General features: G+C 49.3%; 1 protein-coding gene across 4 annotated transcripts in view; it reads left to right on the top strand.

Moving 5' to 3' along the window:
• The first annotated feature begins 552 nt into the window (after positions 1-552).
• The window catches only part of PDZD2 (PDZ domain containing 2), a 321,357-nt gene continuing 300,418 nt past the window's right edge, over positions 553-21,491 (top strand). For all 4 annotated transcript variants that reach the window (XM_053657280.1, XM_053657279.1, XM_053657274.1 and 1 more), the window contains exon 1: positions 553-638. The gene's annotated coding sequence lies outside the window, so the exon portion shown is untranslated. The remainder of the gene's footprint in view (positions 639-21,491) is intronic.

The following is a 21,491-nucleotide window of genomic DNA, read 5'->3' as shown; positions in this document are numbered from 1 at the left end:
CTCCACGCTGTCTGAAGTGCTCTGCAAAGGCAACTTCAAGTTCCCTAGCTCCTCTCCTCCACCTAGATGGCGCCCAGAGCCCCGCCATCTGGAAATTCCGAGCTGCCATGTCCCTGGATCCTTGCCTCCCAAGATACTCAGGTGTAAGAAACCTGCGCCCCGGGACTCCGGGTTTCCCGGGGGGACGCGCGGTCTGCGGTGCGCCGGGCTCGGGGGAATCCCCGCCCACCCAGTCCTGCGCGCAGGGAATCCCCGCCCCCCGCCGCTGTCACTCGGGGACGGGAGTTCCCGCCCCTCGACTCCACCGGTGGGAGGGAATCCCCGCCCATCCTGGAGGCTCCGTGCGGCTGGGAGAGCAGAGCGCGGCGCGGACTCCCAGCGCCGGGTGTACCGGCCCCAGGCGGCCCCGGGCAGGCAGGCGCGGTGGGGTGGCGGCTGCGGGGACCGCGGAGGCGCGGACGCCGGGGACTGCGCCTCCCGCGGCTGCGGGAGAAGCGCGGCGCTGCAGCTCCCGGCAGGCGCGGCGGCAGCACCCGCTGTGGCGGCGGCGGCGGCCTCAGCGGCGCGGGGTCCCGCCGGGCGGCGCCTGGATCTGAAGAAGCGAGAGGCAGCAGGAACCTCCGAGGAGCCGAGCACAGGTGAAATGACCGTGAGGCCACTGCAGGGACGTGGGGATCCAGACTGGGGGTCGGGGGGGTCGGGGGCGGGTTGCCACCTCCGAGACTGCGTGCGCCCGGGAAAGTTTAGTGACAAATCCCGGTGCCGGAATCCCAGCCGCGGCAGGGCGGTGAGTGGGGAGCCGAAGCCGGGTCCCACGTTGCTCGGCCGGCGCAAACTCCCCTGGTATCCGCCCGGGGGCGGGGAGGACGCGGCCACGGTTAGAGGGGCGGAAGGAGGGGACCGAGAACAGCGTGACAGCCCGAGACGCACTGCTGGACACGCTTGGTCAAGGACCTGGAGCCCTTGCACTTCATATCCCCTTCCCTGGGCCATCACCTGGCTCTCTTGGCCGGGGCGGAGGCACTCAGGTGCGCCGGCCTCAGGCACTGCATTGGGGTCTGTCTCCCGCGCGTCCTCAAGCCTCGCCTGCCGCTGCCCGGGGGAAAGACGAGCGCGGCGAGGGAGTGGAGGGGGCTCGCAAAGGGCAGCGGCATCTTTGGAGCAGTTATTGGCAGCTGCCAGGAGGAGAGGGAACGTACCGATGGGAAACCCTCCTCTCCCTGTTAAGTGTGGAGTTCCTCCTAAAATCTGGCCTTCTCCCTTTCTTTCTTTCTTTAGATTTGCATTGATATTTTAGGTCTTTGGGCTGCTTGCCTTCCCGCAATGCTGAATCAAGTAGGGGGAGGGTCCAGGGCTCCTGGCTGGGGTTTGCCAGAAGCCTGACCTCGGCAGCCCTGACGGGTGCAGAGACCTTGATAAGGGACCTTGGAGTGTGAAGAGGACATGGTCTGGCAGGAACTGGTCGCAGAAGACTGGAATAGCAGACACGAGGGCATTCCAGAGCTGCAGACCTGCACTGGGACAGGAGGTGGAGTGCTGGGGGCAGGAAGGCACTGTGTTTCTCTCTGGCACCTGGCTGGCCTCCCGCCTCCCAGAGGTTGGGCACCTTGGGTGGATGCGTTTCCCTTAATGAATCATGATGAAGCTGTTGGAGGTGGTCGCTGAATGGCTGTAGAAAGTGTTGTCTGGATCTGCTTTTACTAAGAGGCTCCCTGGACCTTCAGTGCGGCTGGTCCTTCCCCAGTGGGGCTTCCCACCCTCAGCCTGCCTTGCACTTGGGCTCTAGGGACCTGGTTGGTATTTCTACACGGCCAGCTTTTCTGGTCTGACTTCTGGGTGGGTGTCAAGTCGGTACAGGTGTGGTATGGGAGTGCTGCTTGTGGGGGCAGAATAGAATGTCTCAGAACACGCTCGTGCTGTAGGTGGTTTGTTCTAGCTTCATTAATTCCCTCTTCCATTAGAATGGGCCAAGAACTGCTGAGTGTGTGTACGTGGGGAGGTGGGGATGCAAGAGTAGGGGGATGGCGGGGGCTGGGAGAGGAAGAATCAGAAAGTATGTAAATGCACCTCCCTTGACGTAGTTAATATGCTTCTGGAAAAATATTGAATTATACTTAAAATCTCTATCATTGAAATTGATTTTGCATGCATTTAAGGCAGCTTACTATTTAAGGAAATTTACACTGATTTCTCTATTCATTTCAAACAATTTTTTTTGATAACCTGTGGTTTGCTGCGCACAGGGGCTTAAAGGCTCCTGGGGACACACATAGATGAAAGAGGCTCCCTCCTTGCTCTCAGAGTTTCAATCTCTCCGGAGAAAGTGAGATAACTATACTGAGAGCTCAGACCCAAGCCGGTGCGTGTGTGGCATATAATATGCATCTTATATGTACCGGGTGAAGGAATAAGGGATGATGCAATGACTAAAGCACCTGAAGAGTGGTCTACAGAAAACATTTTTGGAGTGGGGAGGGGTCTGGAAGGCTCTGTGGAGAGCCCAGAGCCTGCGTAGATCAGTGCGTGCTGTGGGTGATCCTCAGGTGGGATGCGGCCCTTGGGAGGATGCGGCCCTTGGGAGGATGCGGGGAGAAGAGGCTGAGCTGAGGACTTGGAGGCCCTTAGCTCTGCAGCTGCTAGGGAACTATTTGAGACTGTTGAGCAAAGGACTATCGTGGTCAGCCAGGTGCTTTAGGGAAATTAATTTGATCTCCCACAGAAAAAGGTTGGGGTTGGGAAGAGATGGTAGGTGAGGAGCCTAGTGAGGAGGTTATTGTAATAAGATGGAGGATGGAGGTCGAGCGGTGTGGGGGGCGGCAGCAGGCTCTGGAGAAAGGAAAGGTTCATCAGATGTGGACTTGAAGTGTGGGCGCTGCTTGGATTTGCAATGAAGAACCAGCAAGGACCACCCGCAGGTTGGCAGTGTGAATGTGCAGTTGACTGAAAGAGGGAGTTTGGGGTTGTAACACTCAGCATACCAGAAACGGAGAAATGCTGTTGGACTTTCCCTTCTCACTCCTCCCCTATCTGATCAGTCAGTCGCCAAGGTTGTTGACTACTCCTCCTTGTAAAACGTATCAATGGGCCCCAGGACCTTGTGTGGAATAAATTCCAAACCTGTGTGCTTCCTCAAACGCCCTTCCTGTTATGTCTCCCAACAAAACCCACACACCCCGTACTGACCTGTCTTACTCTCTGCCTCTACAAATGCTGTTTTTCTGGGATGAGGACTTGGAGTATCCTTTCTCCCCTGGTTCTTTCCAATCCAGCTCAAGGGCCTCCTGCTCCATGAATTCTCTAAGATTCTCCCAAGGGACGTTGAGCAATTTTACCTTCGGACCATCACTCTACAGAGCCCTATTTGCACCCTCATCATGATGCTCTGGTCCCTTTCCTTTAGGATCTTGTCTTGTGCATTCCCGGTCGCCCACCGACTTAATCAGATTAGTCAGCAAGGGACAGGCCACACTCCAGACCCCCCGTGCCCTGCTGATTGTACTCTAGGGTGTAGTCCGAACCCCGACTTGGAGGTCCCAGGCCTGGTGGGCCAGACAGGATAGCACAGAGCTGTGGGTGCTGCTCCCTTGTCCTAGATCGTGTGGGCCTGAGTGACTCAGACCATGGTGGGAGGGGGGTGTCCCCATTGAAAGGTGACCCCAGATCCCTCTTACTACACCATTCACAAGAGGAAACATTTAAACCTTTTTGTCAAACCCACAAAAGGTCAGGACAAACCCAAAGAGAGGCCGAATCCCCTTAACAGGGCTGACTTGGAGCCTCATGAGTTTTAACCTCTTCTTTTCTGACCTCAAGCATCTCCACAGTACCAAGTAGGATGCTAGGGAGGCAACCTCCTGAAGGAGGCAGGTGGACAGGTGCAGGCAGGAATGTCTGAGAAGGGCCAGCCTCCCAAAAGGAGGATGGGGAAAGGCCACTGACAGACCCTGAGAGCATGTCTGTAAAGGATGGTCACGGAAGCCAGGGGACAAGACACAAAGGAGAGAGTGAGGCCAAGGCAGTGGAGGCGGGGGCGGGCAGGTGTAGACCCTGATCCAGGAGTGTGCCAGTTAAAACGAATCGGAGAGTTGGTTGGAGGAGGTGGTAGCATTGTGGGGAGGCTTATTCAGGAGAGCCTCCTAGTTCCCCTTCCCAGGCATGTGTGGTAAACAAAGGAGAAGTGGGGAATTGGGAGAGAATGGAGACAAGGTGAGGGGCGTTTGGTAGGGAAGAGGCCCGAGCAGGTACAGGGGAAGAAAAGCTGGCATCTGCCTTTTCTGGAAGGCAGGAGGGAAGCCAGGGTTGGGCGAGGCCTGGAGGGAACCTGCAATGCAGCGAACGGACAGAGGAATTGGTCTTGGTGGAACAGGAGGAGCACCTGCGGGGGTGGGTGGGTGGAGGGGGGGTCATTGCAAGAGCCTGGGGACCTAGGGGGACAGGTGAATGTGCAGCTGCTGGCCCAGAGACTTGGGCTGGAACCTGGCAGCGCGGAGACCTTCTCATTTTGGCCAGATCACTCGAAATTTTGGAGCCTCAGTGTCTTCACCTGCAAAATCAGTACAACAGCTACTAACTGGGGTTGTACTTAGGAGGAATAAAGAAACGTACTGAGGTGTGTATGCAGACCTCACAATAACAGCATCTGTTACGAAGCCGTTCCCACTGATAGTGTGTTGAGAAATGAATTAGCCTCTCGCCCAAATCTGTGACAGCCCAGTTAAACATAGACAGCAGGAATTTTTAGTGGACCCAGCCGGAGCTTTCTTTCAGCTTTAGATGAAAAACTTTGGACTGCTCAGAGCAGCCTGGCCTCCCTGTTCTCCTTTAAGGAATCTTTCAGGATGTGCGCCCTTTTATCTACTGGCTGGCTTAACTGGATGCATCTGCCTTTCACTTTCCCGTTATGCAAAGGTCAGTTTGCCGGGGCTCAGAGCTGGGAGATCCTGCCTCGTCTTGCTCCTCTGTGGTTTGGAAGGGAGTGATGCTTTCCCACTTGCTAATTCCTGCACTTAGGAAGCTGGGGCCCAGAAAGCTGAGGACCTGCCTCATCCAGTACAGCTGGAGCTGAAGGCACAATGTACAGATGCTTGAGCTGGGGAACTGTTGTCTTTTAGTGCCAGTGTTGCAAGATGCAGTTGGGTAAGGAAGGATTATAAATCTGTGTATCCCGTTGGTTTTGTTAATAAATCTGTGCTGAAACCTAGAGAGATTAAATAAATACCCTTGCATATTAGTGAAGAGGAAAAGGAAAGGAGCACTTAGCTTGATTTAGTAAACACTCAATAGATGCGTGTCAAATTAGATGATATTGGGGGAATATGTGCAGGATTTTTTTTTTTAAGAAAAAGAAGTTTTAGGTGAAAGAGGGTATGGGCGGATACATGGTGATGGAAAAAAATTTTAATTTAAAAACAAAACCAACCCCCCCAAAACCATTGAAATAAACAAACTTGTGCCCTGGCTGGTGTAGCTCAGTGGATTGAGCACAGGCCTGTGAAGCAAAGGATCCCCAGTCTGATTCCCAGTCAGGGCACATGCCTGGGTTGCAGGCCAGGTCCCCAGTGGGGGACACATGAGAGGCAACCACACATTGATGTTTCTCTCCCACTCTTTCTCCTTCCCTTCCCCTCTCTCTATAAATAAATAAATATTTTTAAAAAATAAACAAACTTCTGCTGCATGCAACACTAAAGCAGAAGAAGGAGGAGGAGAAGGAAAGATTTTCAAGAAAAAAGTATGTTCTCAAATTACTTTCCACCTGGGTGGCCTGTGTCTAAATTATGTAGGCGTTGGGTTTAGGCATAGGTTGTACGTAAAATGATAGATCTTCCTATGGCATTTACAAATTTTAAATTCTTGATCTTATAAGAGCCATATTCCAGAACTGAAAAGGCAGAGAAGGACTAGGAAAGCGTGTATTTCCCAGGGGTTCTGCAGTTCTGGGCAGAGGCAGGACTCGAGGCCAGGCAGGGCGGCTGAGCCAGGCTCAAATTGCCCGTGGTCTAAACAGCTCTGCATTCTATTTACAAATGTGTTCAAGAAAACACTGGGAGCATTTACAGCTTAAAAATTCAATAGTTGAAGAGGCCCTTTGTGGTCTGATAAGGTGGCGGAGCCGAGAGATGGCTGGTTAAGGCACTAAGTGTGCGGAGAAGACACATTTGTCTGCCGTCTTGGCAGGTCCGGGAAGCGGCCTGCCCCTGGCTGTGGCCCCTTGCCCGAGCCAAGCATCTTCTCCCCCTACTTGCTCAACGCGGCCAGGAAGCAATCCCGTCCTCTGAGCACCCGGCTTCTGGATGCACGCATTGCCTGCAGAACACGTTGAGCAAACAGAAAATCAGGAACTTTATCGAAGCTACCCAGATAGCGCTGAACATCTGGCTGACTACGTTATTCTTAGATTATTTGTGTTTAGGTTTCAAAGTGTTTCTGTGGCTCATGAGGACAATTGGGGACACGAGAGCAGGTTTTGGAGAAGTGGGGCTTGGGGGAACTGGCTTTACAGCAAAGAGGGTGAATTTTGCTCAGGCTATTGTTGCAAGCTTTAGATGAAATTGTAGCTAGGAGATGGGGAAGTTTTGTTGTCTGAAGCAGCCTGAAATACCTAGCTATGCACCTGAGGACAAAAACTTGCAAACTCTTTAGGATTTGCAAGTCCTTGAAGGATCTGATTCCTTCCCTGCTTTGAGGCTGAAGTAAATTTAGTTCTTTCCAGATAGGATCCGTGGTGTTTGAACACCCTTCTGAGGAGGGGCTTCCCTGGTATGTGAGCCCTTAACAGGGTAATGCCCCAGCCTGGGGAGGTTTTAGCAGGAGTGGAAATGGATTGGACCTCAACACTCATAGTCCCCTTTTTATCAACTCACGGACACCTCTAGTACTTGGCTTTGCACACGCTAGACTTCAACTAACACTGCTATCTCAACCCAGTCATCTGAGTTAAGACACACACACCCGGTTGTCCTGGCCTCTGAAGAGTGTCATCTTGCTTTGCTAAAAATACAAACGCAGCGATCCAATGCAGAATGGGATTCCTACCCCGAGCAGGGCCCTGGGTAGTGCAGCAGCAATCCAGGCAGGCCCCTGGCTGAGACCTGCCTGCTGAGGGAACAGCGGCACAATGCAAGCAGGGGGCGCAAGACATGTTTCGGGGTCATGGTGGATGCAGATAGGGGGAGGGGACTGGGCTCCCTCACAGGGGTGGCCACTGGGCATCCAGGGAAAGGTGGTGGGAGAAGACTCATGCCTTGGACCGTCAGTATTTGGGTTCCCTCGGGGCCTTGTCTAGCTACGGTCTCTCCTTTTGAGACAGTGCCATACCTAGAGGGAAACAAGAAACACCACTCAATCCTTTTCACCAAAGGTCGGCACTTTGCAGATGCCCGTCTAATGGGAGCGTGTTTGTCCTCTTCCTCAGCCTCAGACATACTGTAACTCCCGTGTTCCAGACAGAAGACTGTTTCTGGAGCATAGAGGAGTGCGCGTGTCTCAGGTTAGCAGTACGGCATTGGGTTGGTATGAACAAGTGTGAACACCCGGAGACACCCTCCGTCCCCAAGGAGGGTCAGCTGGTCCCCAACACTACTTCTGTCTGCAGGCAGGTGATCAAATGCAATAGTATCAAAATCTCGTCAAGTGTTTGAACAATTCTTTTTTTTTCCACACCTACAAATGCGAGAATGGAGCCATGTTTAGTAAAGCAAGATGTCAACAAACTATACATTTTTGCGTGGTGGCCAACAGACATTTATAAAATGTGTGCTTTCAGCTGCATTTCTGTTGGTTTCTACTCCATCCCCCACTGTTGGCAAAGTATATTTTATAGAGATTTGGGTAAAACTAGATTGTGCCACATGGGCCTCTTAGTGAAGAATATTAACATCCAAGACTAAAGCAGCCATGCAAATATTATTACAAAATCACCCACCATGCAAAATTAGTATTAGCCTTCTCCACTGTCTTTCACTGCCCAGGCTCCACCCCTACCCTGCCCTGCTCATCACTATTCCCAATATCATTAGGCTGAAAGTAGAGACAGCTGTCCCCAGAAAATGTGCTCTGAGTGTCCTCAGCAGCACGGATTCTCATGAGTGCAGGTGGCGAGATGGTGGGAGGAGGAGAAGGTACCAGGAAGCATCGCGCTAACCCCTCTCTGGACCTACTGCTCAGCTTAAAAAAGCCTGAGCAGACGTAAGGCTTCTGAGTTTCTTTACTGGTTTTGCTGGGGAGCAGCGGTCAGCAGTTTCTGGCACCTGAGCACCCTTTCCACCTGCTGGTCCCTCACCCGCTCTGTTGCCTGGACACCATCTTTATCCTGAGGGTCTCTGAAGATGACCTGCCTTTCCCCCAAACTCTTCAGGATCAGCACAATGTCCAGCACATGGGAAAAAAATTAACATTGTTTTCATGTTCCTTATTTGACAGGAACTATTCTCAACACTTCCCATATGTATATATATTAACTCATTTAATTCCCATAACCATTTGATGAGGTGCATACTGTTATTACCCCCATATTCATTTCCTGTGACAAATTATCACAAAGTCTCATAGTTCTGGGGGTCCGAAGTGCGAAGTGAGGGTGTGGACGGGACCACGCTCCCTCTGAAGGTTCTCGGGGAGAACCTTTCCCGGCCTCTTCTAGCTCCTGGTAACTGTGGACATTCCTGTGGCCGTTCCTCTCTGTCTCTGTCTTCGCATTGCCTTCTTTCTTGTGTATTCGTGTCCTCTGTTACGTCTGTGTGTCACTCTTTTGGGTGTCTTTTATAAGGACATTTGTCATTGAATTTAGGGCCAACCAGGTAATCTAGAATGATCTCACCTCAGGGTTGTTGTTCTGTTTTTTATTTTTAAAAATCTTATTTATTGATTTTAGAGAGAGTGGATTTGTTGTCTCACGTATTTATGCATTCATTGGTTGATTCTCCTATTTGCCTTAACCAGAGACCGAACCTGCAGTCTTGGCATATTGGGGTGACACTCTAACCAACTGAGCTACCCAGCCAGGGCTCACCTCAAGATTCTTAACTTAATTACATATGCAAAGACCCTTTTGCCAAATAAGGCCGTATTCAGAGGCACCAAGACACAAACATATCTTTTTGGGGGGTCCACCATGCAACCTATGACATCCCCTTTTGCAGTTGGAGAAATGGTGCTATACAGCTGAGCGAATTCTCCAAGGTTACAGGAGTTGGTGGAGCTGGGATTTAAACAGAGCTTGCATTCTTGACCACTGCTTTTTACTGCCTCTCAATAAATGTGCTCAACAATTGTTTATGATATTAATGATGGCAGGGTGGGTAGGTAGATGGATGGATGAGTAGGTGCTGGAAATAATAACTGACAAACTTCGTCCTTCCCAGTGTACTGAACACAATGACAGCAAGAACGACTAATATTCATCATTTTATAATGGTGCCCCAGGACTTGACCTTGGGTCTTCTTCTCTAGCTATTCTCCCTTCTAAGGAAATCTCATCTGCTTCAAGGCTTTACCTACCATCTTTGTGCCGCTGCCTCCCAAATTTATGTCTCTAGCCTTGACCTCTCCAATGAGCTCCACATTTACTCGCACCACTGCCAACTTGGCGTGTCCACACGGGTGTGTAATAGGCATTCCAGACCATTCATAATCAAAACGGAATCCTTGCTTTTTCTCCATCAGGCTTGTTCTTGCCTTGTCTTGGTAAACAGAACTGCTGTCTACCCAGAGGCTCATTTCAAAAACCTAGAAACCACACTTCATTTTTCCCTTTCTCCACTCCCAGAAACTAAATCTGGAAGTCATTTGGGCCCTTCCTCCAGCACCTACCCACTTCTCACTTCTCTGGCAGCCACCCCATAGAAGTGACCACTCTCTTATCCCCAGACCCCCTAACGCCACAGTCCAACAGGGTCTCCAGAGAGCACCCTTGATCACTGGGCCTTTCTCCTCAGAAAACCTAGAGTGACTTTTTATAACACGAATCAAGCCATGTCCCTCCCAAGCTTAAAACTGGGGATTTTTCTTTGCTGTTTGAACATGATCCAGGCCCTGTGCCCTAAAGCATCCCTCCAGTGATTTCCTGTCACCACTCATTGCACCTACTGTCTGTACCAGGTGCACTGTCCTTCTCTCCACCCTGGAACACACCAAGCTCTGCCCCACGGCAGGGCCACACCTCTGCCTAGAAGCTTCTTCTCCGAGACCTTCACAGACCTTTTTCTCGACTGCCGTGTAATCTGAAATGGCCACCCCAGGCACTCTATCACATTACTTCTGGTCGTTAAAAATAAAGTTTTCGTTTATTTGTTGGAATATAAGCTCCATCAAAGCAGGGCCCTTGTCTTGTTCACTGTGTCTCTGGTGCCTAGAATACAGTAGGCACTCAATAAATAGCTGTTCAACGCATTGAGCAATTACTATCTTCCAGGGACTGACCCCAGTTATTTTTACATTTCAGATGATGGAAAGTAAGCTCAAATGGTTTAAATTACTTGTCTGAGGTTACACATCTATTAAGAGTTGGAGCAGGAGTTTGAACCCAATCTCTCTGACTCATCAGCCTGTGATCTTAACCATTATTCCATACAGAATTTCTGAGAAGCAGGAACTGCCCAAGATCCCCAAAGTCCCTACAGAGCTCTGAGTTTTCTAATTCATTTTCCTGCTCATAAACCCAGGACACGGACTGTTAAAACACAGTGAAGGAGTGGACTTACTGAGATTCTAAAGGCACTGTTTCTCTGAGTTGACCCTGGGGCTTAAGCTTGAGAAGCTAAGAAGTTCATTTCTTTTTTTTTTTCCCTCCACTTGTTCATATAGGCTCAAGACTTTTTGTAATCCAGCTGGAGACTTAAGGGTTTAAACTTCTTCCTTGAACCCTTAAAAGAAAGGAGCCCTTTATACACAAAGGTGGGATTTATTTGCATTCATAACAAGCCCTAAGGTCTTCTTCCTACTCATTTTCCTTACACACCAACATTTTTCTGTAGTTTGCTCTTCACACCTGCCTCCACACCTCTAACTGGTAGAAGGAAACCTAGGGTGAGTGTGCAGACACCATTTTTAGGTCAGTTGGTAGCAAGGTGCTCTCCACTGGGTCTTGCTCAAAGAGTGGCCCATTTCTCTCTCATCAGTCATGGAAGATACCAGTCGTGGGAGACACCAAAGTGCAGGTTCTTGCCAGGTATGTCTCACCAGGTATGAGGTTCAGAGGCACTTCGACCAAGGTTGTAAGCTTGGGAGAACGAGATGGCTGCTGTTTGTTTTCTTCCTTGTCACGGGCCCCTTCTTAAAAATAAGTTCCATCTTGAGAATTACATCAGCATCCTGAGAAGTAAACATCAGACAAAAGACCTACTATTTCAGGCAAATAGTAATTGTGAGAATGGCCAAGACCCACGAATATAAGTTGGGCTTTTATTCGCAGAAAGGGCTATAGTGGCAGCTTCGTGCCTGGCAAATATAGCTGCTCTCCTGCAGGAAGGCAGGACTCTGGCCATTTGACACGTCATGTGCTTTGCCTCCGCTGTCGTGAGTGGGGTTTGCCATGGTAACCAGAACTTCACCTGGAGGGCTGTGCATGTAAAGTGTCATTCATTGGCAGTCCCCTTTATTTTTAGCGAACACCGAAGAGGAGCTGCTCATTGTTCCTGCTAACAGGCAGGTGGGTGGTCACAATGGAGCCCAGGTGGAATTGTATGTGCTGCTCCACGTGGAATGTTCCCACCTACCACCAAGAAGTGCTTCTGGATTGGCGCTGGGTAAGGTCCCTCCTGGAACCTGCACATGAGGGTAGTTGGGCTGATGGTTTCTTAGGACTCCATCCCCAGTGTTCTTCCCCATCTTCAGGTGGACATGGTATGTTGGCCTTGCCAATGACAGTGGTCCTGGCAAATAGGAGGTAGATGGCGTTGCACAAAACTGTTGAAAACTATGAAAGCTGAGCAAACTTATGAAAGAGGCAGTCTTACAGGTTATGCTCAGCTCTCTCAGAGCTTTTATTTTGTCCTCATTGCCCTTTTTTGTCTTCTTTTTATTCAAATAATATTTGTTTAGTATATAGCACATAGGGAAAATAAATATACGCATACATATATGTATATATATATATATTGCATATTTTGTGCCTGGAGAATGAAAATGAAATTCTGATTTCTTGGATTATCAATTGTATCGAATTGTTTACCCGTCTTTTGGGACGGGGAAGAAACAAAGGAAAAAGCATTCCTTCAGGAACATGGTGAGCCCACTTTTGTTGGCAACTTGGAACTGGCGAGGCATCCCCTTGGCAGGTTGGCTGATGGATCTATACCTAGGCCTGAGCGAATCTGGGCGATGCAGCACTGTGCCCTGGGTTTGGCTGGAGGTGTGAACTGCACCAGAGTGATGCCAGAGCCACTGCTTGAGTTGTATCAGCTGTGGGTCAGAAACGCCAGACTGGAAGGTCCTTCTAGGCAGAGACCATGTCCCGTTTGATCCTGTCACTCAAGCCCTTATGCTGCGTGGACTATGGTAGATCCTTTACGAAGATTTTTTTTTAATGAATGAAACTGGTGTCAGACCAGCACATCTGGGTGGGAGAGAACTCGAACTACAAAATTCAGGTGATAATATCCTACTGAATGTCTAATGGTCAGACTTGAATGTCTCAACCCAAGTTCCTGATTCCCGCCCCTGCCCTTTCCAGATGCTATGTCTCCGGTTCGTTCTTTAAAATATACCCCAAATCTGACCATTGCTCATCACCACTCCCCTCATCCAGGCTCTCCTCCACTCTCAGTTGGACTATATTAGGAATCACTCAACTGCTATTGCTTCCCCTCTCTCCCCCATTGTCTGTTCTCAGCAGAGCAGCCAGAATGCTTCTAGTAAAATGGAAATCAGATCATGTCACTTCTCAGCTCAACCCTTTCCAGTGGCTTCCCATGTCACTCAGCATAAAGCCATAGTCACACAGTTCACCAGGTCCCATGCCCTTCCCTCTCTGACTCCTCTCTCTTCTTTCCCTCTCAGCTCAAGCCACACTGACATGATTCCGCCTCGGGGCCTTCGCACCTACTGCTCCCTCTGCCTGGCATGTTCTTTCATGTACCTGAGTTGCTCCCTCACTTCCCTCAGGTCTTAATTCAAATGTCACCTTCAGTAATGTCTTCTGTGTCACCCTACTCCAGCCTGAGACTTCATATCCCCCTTCTCAGCTCAGTTTTCTCCTTAGCACATTGTCAGTTTTCTTAAAATATATTTTACTGAAGGAATTTGCTTTTCTGCCTGTTCTTTCCCACTCTAATGTAAAATACGAAGATATTTTTAAAGGGGAGGGGCTTCTTTTTGACTCACTCTTGTATCTTCAACACTTAGACCAATGGTCAGCATATAGTAGGCACTCAGAAAATATTTGATGAGAGAATGAATTAGAATCACCGGTACTTTTTATGTAAATGCTGGTGCCTCAGGGATGGTGATGCAATGCTTGGTTGAAGGACAGCCCAAGCATTGGTGCTTTTTGAACGGTCCCCGGTGGGTCTCATGCGAAGCCACGGTTACAAACCACTGTTCATTTTTCCTTGAGACGTTACCCCTGTGCCATATGTTGTTGCATTCCTAGAAAAATCCATTAGCCTCAAGATTTAAATCGCAGAGGATGATCTTAATGGAATTTGTGCTGCAAATTTCATTAAATAACAAATCTCATTAAATATGCAAATAACAGCATCTTAGGGTTTTCATCAGAGCATCTCGTTAGAGTGAAAGTAGTGGGCGTTTGTTCCTGCGTGACCTTGTCCGAACTTCGCTGGGGAGGCACAGACCTGGTTCCTCAGAGTCAAGTGTTTTCTTTGTTAATTTCCCGGTTGAGCACAGGCTTTTCTCTTTGCATTTGAAAAGTAAGAGAGGCTTTGTCTCAGGCTTAACTCCTTTCATCCACCTGGGTAACAGAACTTATCCCATGCCCTGCACCCAGAATGCCCACCTACCCATTGCCTAAATTCTGTCTGTCCCTTCAGGCCCAGGGGAAGTCTTATCCCCTTTGAAAAGCAACCCCCTCTCCCCCCCCCCAACAATGAGCAGCTTCTTGGAACATCTGGTGTGCACACTTCCTGGCACGGTCACTGGGCATCCAGTGCATGCCACTGTGGTTGCTCAGCCTTTTGCTGAAGCATCTTCCTTTTTTTTTTTTTTTTTTGATGCCCACCCAGACTAGACCGTCAACTCTACCAGGGCTCTTGGTCATGCTCTCACCTCTTTGCGTCCCCAGTGGCAGGCAGTAAACAGGTGTTGATGAATTGCTTAAACTCTTCTTGTTGGTTGTATCGGAAGCGTCTAAGGAGCATTGCCTATGGAGAGGCTTGTCACCCTCAGCATAATTAGGGATTCTACGCTTCATGAACACCCTGGCATTTTTCACTCTGCCTTGTGGTCGATCTGTATCTTTCTCATGTTAAGATTTTTTAAAAAGCAACTGAATACACAGCTTGTAAGGCTTAAACTCCTAAGATTTCAGCACCCTGTTTGAAAAATGATGTAGTCAAGAAAGCTGAAGTATAATCACATTTGACTTTTTTTCCCCTCCTTCAAAATCAGATTTGGAGAAATAAAATCTAAACTGCCTTTTAGGGCTGCTGGGAGGAGTCTCCAAGGCAGGGCAAAGTGGGTCCACCTTAATGGGGCCCTTTCCTCTCTATCTGAGCTAGGGGCTACTCTATTATAGTGTCATTATCAAGCTAGCATTCTTTTCAACAGCCTGGGAGATCAGGTAACCTAGTACACTGGTGTCGGAGGAAGGTTTAGAAACTAAGTTCCTAACACCTTTGTGGACTTTTGAAGCCCTGGGCTTGGGGGAAAGTGATGTCATGGTGAGACAGGAAATGTTATAAAGCTGTAAAATGTCATAAACCGATTTCCATCTGGTCCTAGGTGTACAAGACACAAGCAAAGAAAAGCTCATTGTGTTTTCATCCAATGGGGATAAGGTTACAGACCAGTACATCGTGGGAAAGCTGTTGACACAGCGTATCTGGCCTTTCCAGCGAGGTGTTTGGATGGTCCCGCGGGATAGCTTTGTGGGCAAGATGGAGAAATGCGGGCTGGACGGTAGCAGCGCCCGGCGGTTTGTAGCTGACTGGCCGAATGCCTGGGCAAAGGGGTTGATGGATTGGTGTCCAACCAGAGAGAAGGTTCTAGTAGTGAGAGTCCAATGCAGTGCTGCCGTTGGGTTTATTCTGCTCCTGTTCAATGTTCTTATCGACTTGAATTAAAATGTGGATGACATGTTTATCCCATTCACTCATGACCCAGATCTGGGAAGCACAGTGACCTCATTCCACACCAGACTCAGAATCAAAATAGATTTACAGGATAGGCCAAGACTCGCAAGAGTCAGCCAAGGGGCTCGAGCGAAAGTCCTGCACTGATGTCTGAATAAACCGATCACACTCATTGTTGGATCACGCAGGCCACATTTATGCTTTAACTGTGATCTTCAGGTAAACTTTGTAGGAAGTCATTTGCATCTAAGGTCAGTATGCATCAACCCTGTGATGTGATTTATTAATTTTTTTTACCATACTGTGACTTTTAAAAAATTTTAATTGCATCTTTCCCATTACCATTTTGTCCCCTTAAACCTCCCTCCCCCCAGCAATCCCAGGTAAATCCCAGACATCAGAGGCCCCCAAAACAGGGCGCTGACCCTCTGCGCTAGTCCCACACTGTGGGTATGGTGTGCTGCCTCCAGCAACACGTGTTCTACAGTAACACACCCAAGGCAAGGCTCCAGGATGGAGGAGGCAGCGGGCGAGATTGCTGGACAAATCATAGCTTGCAAGGCCGTCCCCCTTCCAGCCTATCATTTTATCAGCTCCTTTGTCAATATTCTAAACTCCCTAATCTTCTTTCCTTTTGCTTTCCCCACCATGCAAAAATCCCTACACCACTAAGTTCGACTACCTGCATTTTCCTCCCCTTTGTCCTGTCTGCTAAGCATTTCTATGAAATGGGGAAAACCATCCATCTATTTGGATCAATGCATTTGTCCAACAATGGCCTCTAAACGCAACTGCCCCAAGACCGGCAGGCAGGTGCACAACCTCTTCCTCACAGGATCCCAGTCACCTTCCCCCGCCACCCCCAGTGTCTATTCTAACTCCCATCTCTCCCTCCCTCCAAGCGGGAGACCGTAATGCTTTCTCGCAGACAGAACCAGTGGGCACCCCTTAGGTCCACTTTCTCCCTCACCAACTCTTTCCACACCCAGCCTGCACTCTCTTTCCCGCCTCTGGGAAAAGGTGTCTCTTTTTATCAAACATTTTCTTCCCAGGCTCAGTTAGTTGAATGATCCTACTTGATCTGCATATTTTACCTTTCTTCTGGCTGTAAGCGGTGCCTCCCTGCTGTGTACACCTCCCTGTTACCTAAGACCCCTCGGCCTTTATGTCCTTAACAACCCAATTACCTAAAAACTTGGTCTGTATCGGCTGTTTTCACTAACCTCACATTTATTCCTCAGTGGACTGCGGTCTGATTTCCGCTCCCAGTCCCTCACTAAAACACCCTCGTCTTGATCATGAGTGGGCCTCTAGATCCAAATCGAGCGGGGACTTTTTGGCATTTCATTCAGTCCACCTACTGCCCAGGTCCTCTTCAACAAAACACTGTTCTCGGCTTCTCTGATGCCACTTATCTTCTGGGTTGTTTTCTACATCTTTAACGAATACTTAGTCTTAATCTCTCTGAGCTCCTCTCCATGGGGCCCTTTCATTCATTTATTTTAATTAAAGATTTTATGTAATTACTTATTGATTTAAGAGAGTGGGGAATCCAGGGGGAACGAAAGGGAGAGAAACATTGGTGTGAGAGAGAAACATTGATCAGGTGCCCCTCATGCACGCCCCACCTGGGGATCAAACCCACAGCCCGGACGTGTGCCCTGACGGGGATTGAACCCACAACCTTTTGCTTTGCAGGACGATGCCCAACCAACTCAGCCACACGAGTCAGGGTCCCTTTACTTAATTTTGCAACAACTTTTGTCTCCCTCTATTCTTTTTGATTGGGTTTTATACTTTGCCCCTTCAACTTTGATGTACTCATTTCCTGCCTTGGCAATTTCAGCCACTTTTCAACTTCAGCCCCCTCCTATGTACCTATCTCTCTGAAATCTGTACTTTTAGCCCCAACAGCCCGTCTTGAGTGCCGCACTCCTGGGTCCATTGACTACCTGCCATCTCCATCTGGGTGGCACCCTGCTGCTCCAAAGCCACGCATCCCAGACTGAGGTCTTCCCCTTTCCCATACAAACCTGCCCCTTCTCTGTTCTCTGTCTTGGCCGATGGCACCCCTTCTGAACCACCCACGCAAACAAAAAATCTGGGCTCATCCCTCACCTCTCTGTGGTTCTGTGTACTGTACGTGGGAGGCTTGCCACTAACCTCCATTAAACGATCAAATAAAGTGTTTCAATGGCTTCCTTGTGCTGGACTGCTAAGAGTTATTTGCGTTTCTGGTCCGGAAGCCGGAACTAGAGCCAAAGCATTGAAATTAAGGGGAAAAGGTACAGCTCCGTGCTGGGAAACTTTTTCTAACCACCCTGGTCTCGCAGTGGTGCGCACGGCCAAGGGAAGCAGCCCGCCTCCCTTCTCTGCAGGTGTCAAGCACAGGCTTGCCCACGGAGTCTGCGTGTCTGGCCGCATGCCTGACCTCTGCCAACTCTGAGACTTACTTCAACAGCTAATAAGTCCCCTTGTGTACTTTGTCCACATCATCTCATTTATGCTTCACAGCAGATTATCAGTCCAATTTTATGGATGAGGAACCGGAAGCTCAGAGAGTCAAGTAATCTTTCTGAGGTGATCCAGTTGGGTGCTCAGCGTTAGGGCCAGGCTTCTGAAGCCGGTCCGATGTCCCCGAAGCCCACTGTTTGTGTGCAGCCTCTGCCTTTTATTTGGCATCAGGGACAGACCTCGGTCCAGCAGAGTGCGTCAACTCCGTACCCTCACTGTAACCGGGGACCTTTCAGGGTAATAGAAAGGAGCAATTCTTTGATTCAGAGCTTAACTAAATTTGGAGCTTCACTTCTTCTTATGTCCCTATACTTACTGGTCCATTACCCTTCCCCGTTCTTGTTATAACCAGCAATCCTGATTACCAGGGCCATTTTCTTTATAGGCCACCACTTCCATTTCCTCCAGGCTTGGAAAGAACACGTGAGAAGGGGTTAACTCTTCCATTTCCTCAGAACCGCTTTTAATGAAATGCAGGTCCCAGCTCCAGAGGCCCTGGCTTGCGGCTCAAACAGAATCCTGCTGCGTGACAGATGCCGAAGGGGCGATTCCCAGTTTTCTTTTACAAACTGGAAAGAAAGGGGGAGAGTTGGCTGTGGTGTAGGACGACTATGTGAGCAAATATTTACCTCATTGCCATTTTTGCCCTTACTACATTGTCCTGGAAGGAGTCAAAGATCTCATTATAAGTGCAGAAAGCAGTCAGTCCTGGACCGTACCTGGGCAGGAGGAAAGGGTCCACGGGGACAGGTAAGTCGAGGACCTGAAATCCGAGCTATAGAGAGACTCGACTTGCAGATAACCTGTGAGGGGCTATTTTCCTAGCCCTCAGTAGCTGCCATTCCCAGACCTCTAAGGAGCACTCACCCTTTTACTCTGAGGGATGAGATTACTTCTCCACCTTTCACCCGATCCCACCCTTACTGTTGGAATCTTCAGGAAGCATTCTTAGCCTGTGGGCTTGCAGGTGAGGCAAGGCTTCAGGAATTAAAATCCAGCCATCATTCTCAAGCTTTGAGTTAGATAGCTCCTCTGTGGGTCCTTTCTCCACGGGGATTTTTTCAGAGTGGCACAGACGTGAATGTTGTCACTGTGAAAGGAGCCAAGAAGGACTGGGAGGTAGAGGAGAAAGAGCAATAGGCCAGCGACGGGCACCAGTGCTACCACCGCTGTCCAGCTTAGTTAGCAGCATCTTCGGGTCCTCATTTCTCCATACTTAGGAGGAAGCCGTTGTGCTTAAGGATTCTTAACAGTCTGTTTGATCTCCGAACAAAGGCAATGCCCTGGCACAGCCACAGCTCAATAGTCCACATCGAGCTTGTTTCTTAAGAACGGAGCGTCTCGTTTCTGCCTCTCACCACGGCAGGCCCACCTAGTCTCTGGTGCCTTGGACTTCACATTCCGTCCTAAAGCTACCCATTAAAAATGCACTGTTTCTGTTGGGACTAAGTTCCATGAATATTAAAACACTCTCAAGGCATGAAAAATTCAGTTTCCCTTCCACAGACAATTATTTCTTCTGTAGACTGCTGGAGATCATCGATTTTCATCTCATATTTTATAAATGATCAGATCTAGGCCCAGAGAGGTGTGGCAGCTTTCTGAATGTCACACAGCAAACACTTCTGCAGGACTTTTCCCTGCTTCCCAAAATGGCAACATGCAGGTAGTTGGCAATCAGGGTTTTGTTTTTAATTACAGTTTAATTTCCAAGAAAGTTATTTTTAAACAGGAGGCTGCTTCACCTTGGGCTTTTTTTTTCTGAAGGAAAAAGAAATAAACACGTGTGCTACATTTGTCCTTTTAAGTCGATGTACAGAGTGGGCCTGCTCTGTGCTGTTGCCGTTGGCAGGCCCACATCTTGCAGACAGACTGTTCTCGTCTCCTTGCTTAGTTGTTATCCCAAACGCAAATCTGACTCACGGGTGAGATCATGAGAAATCTGGCCTATTTTTCTTGATGACTTTTTCTTTCCTATTCCAGTTTTCTGTTGCGGTGTTTGGCTCTGGGAACAGAAACCTCACCAGGATTGTTCCTGGGTTGGTCTCCGTTGTCACGTGAATCACAAGTCAGTGTGAGCAGGTTGGGCCAGGAACTGTGTGTGGCTATGGTGTGGAAAGAGGGTGTGTGTGTGCAGGTGTGTGTGTGTGTGTGCTGGCCTTATGAAAAGTAAGAAGGCACCGATTTCTTGGGACTTCAGGGACTCTGGGAGGCCCTCCTTCTCATCAAATGGACTATTTTCATTCAACACATGTTTATTGAATATTCACCTTTTGCTAGGTGCTGGTAATATAATGGTAAATCCTACCTTCTAGAGGAGGTTTACCTATGACTATGACCAGGTCTGTGTATTAGAGTAATGCTTGCTGCTGTAACAATTAACCACCCAGGTTTTCATGGCTGAATATCCCACAGAATTATTTCTCTTTCACCTAAAAGCCTAGTGCAGGAGCTCTTGGGTGGCAGGAAGCCGTCCTCCACTCAGTGATTCAGGGCTCTGGGCTCCTTCTGTCTCGCGACCCCACAGTTTCCTAGGGCTGCCTATGTGTGCTGCGTCCAACTGCTGGGAAGGAAAAGAAGGTACATTTGCTCCTGAAATGCCTTGGTTTGAAAGTGGTACATGTCACTTCTCACATTTCCTTGGTGAGAACTGACCACACGGCCCCACTCCAAAGCCAAGAGGATGGGGAAGGGGAGTACGTGGGATTGTGGAGTTTGTCCGGACAAACTGAGCTCTGCTCTTGTCTGATTGGTACTGGTTTGTGTGGGGTGGGGAGGGCCATCGGGACGCTACCCGGGCCCAGAAGAGAGGCACGTGATCTGGATTTGGGGGGGGAGTCCTTGCTTTGTATTCTTTCCTTCCCCTCTCTTCCTCCTGAGCTTGATTTCAGTCTCCCATCGTGCCACCCTCCCTCTGTCTCTCACACCATCCCCCAACTTTCCTCCCACCTCACCTTGCCCTTCCCCTGCCCAAGTCAATATTCCATCAGGTACAGACTTGCAAGGCACTTCTCCCAAGGAACCTTTTCTGGACCCACAGATCTAGTTTACACGGATGTGTAAGGGCTTTATGTGAAGGCAAAGCCAGAAGATTTTTATTGATTGGATTTGATTTCCCACAGGGAGGCCCTCCTGCTAATGAAATGGTTGTTTTACATGGGAGGTGGGGGTGGTAAGAAAGGCCCAGGGTGATGGCAGAGTGGGGCAGGGACCCACAGCCTTCCAACGGTTCAGAGGGGACAGCTCCTCCCTTCGCAGGGGGACCAGCTGTGCGGGGTGTCCAGGCTCAGGAAACCGTGCTTCCAGCGGTGGGTTTCAGTAGCTGTTTCTCAGGTTCGTTTCTAGAGAGTAAATGTGAAAATGTTCCAGGTGCCGGTTAAGGATGGGACACCCACACCAGAGCAGAGGCTGCCTCTGGACGCAGCAGGAGAGGGTGTCCAGCCAGCCTCTGTCTCTGGCGGAGGCTGGAGGGAGTGGAGAGCCTTCCAGAGTCACGGCCATCGTGGACTGCATCTCCCTGCTCCAACAGGCCCAGCACCTTATAAAGGAACACGGGGCTTTGATTTTTTTGGAAATAAGAAATGAGCGTCTTTCTCCTGCAGCAGAACTCACCTCCTCGTTCACAAAAAAATATTTCCTTACTAATTATTTTTAATGATCTCAAGGAAAAGTGCCTTTTGTGATTATCCTGACAAGTTCATACATGCAAAGGGCCTGCTGATCCTGCATTTA

Source organism: Artibeus jamaicensis, unplaced genomic scaffold (assembly GCF_021234435.1).
Source record: "Artibeus jamaicensis isolate MK-2021 breed Jamaican fruit bat unplaced genomic scaffold, CSHL_Jam_final scaffold_369, whole genome shotgun sequence".
In the NCBI taxonomy this organism is placed as follows: Eukaryota; Metazoa; Chordata; class Mammalia; order Chiroptera; family Phyllostomidae; genus Artibeus; species Artibeus jamaicensis.
The sequence above is the reverse complement of the archived record's forward strand: the minus strand, read 5'-3'. Positions and strand labels throughout refer to the sequence as shown.